We start from the raw sequence: 6,000 nt of genomic DNA, 5'->3' as shown, positions 1-6,000 counted from the left end.
ATTACCTGTCTAGCTTTTCATTGTTGTTACTTGTATATACACTGTTAAATTGTACAGGTTGATTTGTAGGTGCCTTGTCTTAGCCTCGTCACTACTTCGTCGAGGTTAGGCTCGACACTTACCAGTACATGGGTCAGTTGTACTGATACTGCACTCTACACTTTCTTTGCAGATTTTGGTACCGGCTCGGGTTGATCGAGATTTTAGTTGTTGGACCGCTATCTGGAGACTCAAGGTAGATCTGTCAGTGTTCACAGACCTTGAAGTCCACGTCTATCTTTTTTGTTTTACTGTTTCTTTCATTCAAACAGTTGTATTTCTACCAGACTATTAGTTGTAGTGAATTCTAGAATGCTCGAGAATTGTGACTCCAGATCCTGGTAGTAGTAGTTAATAAAATTTTGATTTTATTCCGCACTCACTATATTTCATCTTAGCTAATTGTTGTTATTTACTGAATGGAATAAGGATTGGTTTAATGATTCTCTAACGTTGGCTTGCCTAGCAAGTGAAATGTTATGCGCCGTCACGGTCCCGACGGTGGGAATTCCGGGTCGTGATAAGTTGGTATCAAAACACTAGGTTGCCTAGATCTCACGATTCACGAGCAAGCTTAGTAGAGTCTGGAGGATCGGTACGGAGACGTATGTGCTTATCTTCCAAAGGCTATGAAGTTTAGGAACAAATTTCACTTCTACTCTTCTCTGTCGTGCGATTTTGTTTTCTCAATATTGATTGAACTCTTCTACTCTTATTCCCTCGCAGATGGCGAGAACACGTACCACTTCCTCAGCTGAGTAGCAGCCAGAGCCCCCAGTGGCAGCTCCTACGTGGGGAAGAGGCCGAGGTAGGGGCAGGGCTCAGCCTAGAGCCAGAGTAGAAGCCCCAGCAGTGGAGCCTCAGATATAGCTTGACGAGGGGGTTCCAGCCCAGACTGTTCCTGCTAGACCAGCTCAGGTTCCAGAGGGGTTCATTGCCACCTTAGTACTTCAAGACGCTTTGGTCCGTTTGGTGGGCCTTATGGAGAGTGTGGCCTAGACTGGCGCATTTCCCATGGCACCAGCAGTCTCTCAGGTTGGAGGAAGGGCCCAGAATCCCAATAATCCCGCTCCGAAGCAGATAGCTCCCCAGTATCAGGCTCCAGCAGCTCATCCAGTCAGAGTAGTTCAGCTGGTTGTTGCGCCACATACCGATGATGGGATAACTATGTTTTCTGAGGCTTTGAGGAGATTGGACAGGTTTACCAAGCTCTTCCCAGTTTACTTCAGTGGTGATCCTTCAGAGGATCCCCAAGAGTATCTTGATAGCTGTCACGAGGTTCTACGGAACACGGATATAATGGAGACCAATGGGGTCAATTTTTCTGCATTTCAGATGACTGGTTCTGCCAAGAAATGGTGGATAGATTATTTGTTGACCAGACCAGCTGGGTCGCCTGCTCTTACTTGGGACCAGTTCTCTCAGCTCTTCCTAGAGAAGTTTATGTCTATCACATTGAGAGAGGAGCGTCGCCGTCAGTTCGAGCATCTCCAGCAGGGCAGTATAACTGTTACTCAGTATGAAACTCGTTTTGTGGATTTGGCCCGTCATGCTAGTCTTCTGCTTCCCACCGAGAGAGAGAGGGTGGGGAGGTTAATTGACGGACTTGCTCAGCCTATGATATTGTAGATGGCTAAGGATACTGGGAGTGAGATTTCTTTTCATGCGGCTGCTAATGTCGCTTGACGAGTCGAGATGGTTCTTGCTCAGGGAGGTTAGGGGTCTGACAAGAGACCTCGTCATTCCGGTGAGTTCAGCAGTGCCTCATCTAGAGGTAGGGGTACTTTTGGTAGAAGCCACCCTCCCAGGCCGTTTCATTCATCACTCCAGGCATCCCACGGTGCCTCAGGTGGTCGTAGTCCTCATATGCCTTATTCCGACCAGCTAGCCTATAGTGCACCACCAGCTCATATTAGTGCACCTCAACTCCAGAGTAATCAGGGTGGTTACTCAGGTCGACAGGGTCAGTTTCAGGGTCATTAGTCACAGCAGTCGAGGTCATGTTATACTTGTTGTGATCCGAGGCACATTGCTAGATTTTGCCCTCGGACATCGGGAAGCTCACAGCATCAGAGTTCTCGTGCCATAGTTCTGGCACTACCTGCTCAGCCAGCTAGAGGCCATCCCAGGGACGTAGTTCAGGGTGGTGGGGCCCAGCCTTGGTGTTATGCTTTCCCAACCAGGCCTGAGGCTGAGTCATCTGACGTTGTTCTCACGAGTACTATTTCAGTTTGCAGTAGAGATGCTTCAGTTCTATTTGATCCGGGATCTACTTACTCCTATGTGTCATCCTACTTTGCTTCCTATTTGGTTGTGCCCCGTGATTCTTTGAGTGCTCCTGCGTATGTGTCTACACTAGTTGGAGATGCTATTGTTGTAGATCGTGTTTATCGTTCGTATGTGATCATCATTGGGAGTCTTGAGACTCGTGTATATCTTCTACTTCTCGATATAGTTGATTTTGATGTCATTCTAGGTATGGATTGGCTATCACCTTATCATGCTATATTAGATTGTCACGCCAAGACGGTGACCTTAGCCTTGCCGAGGTTGCCTCGATTAGAGTGGAGAGGGACTCCTGGCCATTCTACCAGCAGGGTTATCTCTTACGTGAAGGCTCGGCATATGGTCGAGAAGGTGTGTTTAGCTTATTTGTCTTATGTCCGCGATTCTAGTGTAGAGGTTCCTTCTATGGATTCAGTGCTGGTTGTTTGTGAGTTTTCAGAGGTGTTTCCTGCAGATCTGTTGGGGATGCCACTCGACAGGGATATTGATTTCTTCATTGATTTGACTCCGGGCACTCAGCCCATTTCCATTCCGCCATACCGCATGGCCCCGCTAGAGTTGAAAGAAATGAAGGAACAGTTGCAAGATTTGTTTTATAAGGGCTTCATTAGACCTAGTGTCTCGCTTTGGGGTGCAACTGTGTTGTTTGTGAAGAAGAAGGATGGATCAATAAGGATGTGTATAGATTATCGGCAGTTGAACAAAGTCACCATCAAGAACAAGTACCCATTGCCAAGGATTGATGATTTATTTGATCAGCTTCAGGGTGCCCAGGTGTTTTCAAATATTGATTTGAGATCTGGCTACCATCAGTTGAGGATTAGGGCATCTGATGTCCCTAAAATAGTTTTTCGGACTCATTACAGGCATTATGAGTTTCTAGTGATGTCGTTTGGGCTGACAAATGCCCCAGCAGCATTTATGGATTTGATGAACCGGGTGTTCAAGCCTTACTTGGATTCCTTGGTGATTGTGTTTATTGATGATATTTTGATCTACTCCCTCAGCTGGGAGGAGCATGAGCTGCACCTTCGGATTATTCTTCAGACTCTGAAAGACAGCCAGTTATATGCAAAGTTCTCAAAATGCGAGTTTTTGTTGAGTTCAGTTGCCTTCTTGGGTCACGTTGTATCAACAAAGGGTATTCAGGTGGATCCTAAGAAGATTGAGGCAGTCCAGAACTTAGCCATGGGCGTCGATCGGCTCGGTCGGTTATTATGAAAGTACGGTTCGGTTTATCGGTTTTCGATTTTGTAATATTAATAACCAAACCAAACCAAAGTATTTACGGTTCGGTGCAGTTTTTTCAAGGTTCGGTTCGGTTATTTCCGATTTAGTTTTTCGGTTATTAACGGTATTTTTATATCCGATGTAAACTACGGATCTTTAATTATAGCAAATTCTTTCACTGTTTCTACTTGGCAGCCTGGCACTCTCGAAACATAGGCAAAAGACTACAGCAAGGATGGAGTCAATTGTTTTTAAAAAATAAATTAAACAACACTAAAGCGACATTTTTTTGCCTCTGTTTTTGGCTTTTTGTTGTTGTTCTTAACATGATAAACAACATCAATAGCTACAAGAGTTGAAATTGTACCATTATTAATTACCTGAATGCAAATCAACATGGATTATTAAATAAGTCCACATTAGCTTAGTAGCTTTCTGCAAGTTGAAAAGCATGTGCACTTGCATATCCATTCCAGCAAATGCAAACGTATGTATCATCATGTTAAAAGGTATTTATTGAATGAGACAAGCCATATTTTTTCATAGGGATCTCTTTTGCAACTTCCCAACTCAAAGAAACCAGTAGGAGGAGCGATGAGGGAAAATTGAAAAGGAACTCAGAAGAAGGTAACCATTAACCTGAGGATGAGCAACTAACGGAGGAAGAAAGCGTCACGGGCGTCGGCACAGTTGCAGTCGCACAGAGGAGGAACCGAGGAAGGAAGTCCGGACTGAGGAGTGAGGACTCTCAAGAACAAGAACCCTAATTAGAAACAATTTCTAATTTCAGATTGGTTAGGTACTGGTATATTGGGTAAATTGGGCTTGGGTAAATATTAGATTTCAAATGGGTAAATTGGGCTTCAGAATTCAGATGGGTATTGGCCTATTGGGTTTCAGTCTTTCAGATGAGTTAAGTATGTATTTGCCTATTGGGTTAGGTACTCATACGGTCATACCCAAACTTTTGGTTTTTCGATTTAACTGAAAATCGAAATACCAAAATTGTTAACCGCACCGAATACTAAAATTTAATAATTTATAAACCGCACACCGACCGAATAACAGATTAAACCGACACCGAAAAATCAAAATTTATGATTCGGCCGGTATTATGCCCACCCCTACCAGAACTGGCCTAGACCCACATCACCTACAGAGATCCGTAGTTTCTTGGGTTTGGCGGGCTACTACCGTCGATTCATGGAAGGGTTTTCATCCATAGCATCCCCGTTAACCAGGCTGACCCAGAAGGATGCCCCGTTCAGGTAGTCAGACGAGTGTGAGGCGAGCTTTCAGAAGCTCAAGATAGCTTTGACTACAGCACCGGTATTGGTGTTACCCTCAGGTTCAGGATCTTATACAGTATATTGTGACGCATCTCGTATTGGTCTGGGTGCGGTATTGATGCAGGATGGCAAGGTTATTGCATATGCTTCACGGCAGTTGAAGGTTCACCTGAAAAATTACCATGTTCATGATCTAGAGCTGGCAGCCATTGTTCACGTGCTGAAGATTTGGAGGCACTATCTTTACGGCATGCCATGTGAGGTATTCACGGATCATCGGAGCTTGAAGTATTTGTTCAAGTAGAAGGAGCTCAATTTGAGGCAGGGGGTGGTTAGAATTATTGAAAGATTATGATATCACCATCTTGTATTATCCCGGTAAGGCCAATGTGGTAGCCGACGCCTTGAGTAGAAAGTCAGCTAGTATGGGTAGCCTTGCATATATTCCAATTGGTGAAAGATCGCTTGCATTGGATGTTCAGGCCTTGGCCAATCAGTTCGTGAGATTGGATGTTTCTGAGCCCAGTCATGTTCTAGATTGTACAATTGCTCGGTCTTCTTTGTTTGAGCTCATCACAGATTGGCAGTATGACGATCTTCATTTTCTTGTCCTTAGAGACACAGTGCGACACGGTGGTGCCAAGCAGGTTACTAATGGAGATGATGGAGTTTTGAGGATGCAGGGTCGTATTTGTGTGCCTAATGTGGATGGACTTTGTGAGTTGATTCTTGAGGAGGCCCACAGTTTCAGGTATTCTATTCATCCAGGTGTCGACAAAATGTACCAGGATTTGCGGCAGCATTATTGGTGGAGGAGAATGAAGAAAGACATAGTTGCTTATGTAGCTCGGTGTCTAAATTGCCAGCAAGTAAAGTGTGAGCATCAGAGACTTAGTGGTTTACTTCAGAGGTTAGAGATCCCTGAGTGGAAATAGGAGCGTACCACTATGGACTTTGTTGTTGGACTCCCACGGACTCAGAGGAAGTTCGATGTTGTTTGGGTCATTGTGGATAGGTTGACTAAGTCAGCGCACTTCATTCCTGTTATAGTTTCATATTCTTCAGAGTGGTTGGCCGCAATTTATATCCGCGATATCGTCCGTCTTCACGGTGTGCCCATGTCTATCATATCTGACCGAGGCACGCAGTTTGCCTC

The sequence above is a fragment of the Nicotiana tabacum genome, chromosome 12 (genome assembly GCF_000715075.1).
Source record: "Nicotiana tabacum cultivar K326 chromosome 12, ASM71507v2, whole genome shotgun sequence".
Classification (NCBI taxonomy): Eukaryota; Viridiplantae; Streptophyta; class Magnoliopsida; order Solanales; family Solanaceae; genus Nicotiana; species Nicotiana tabacum.
Note: the sequence above shows the minus strand (reverse complement) of the source record.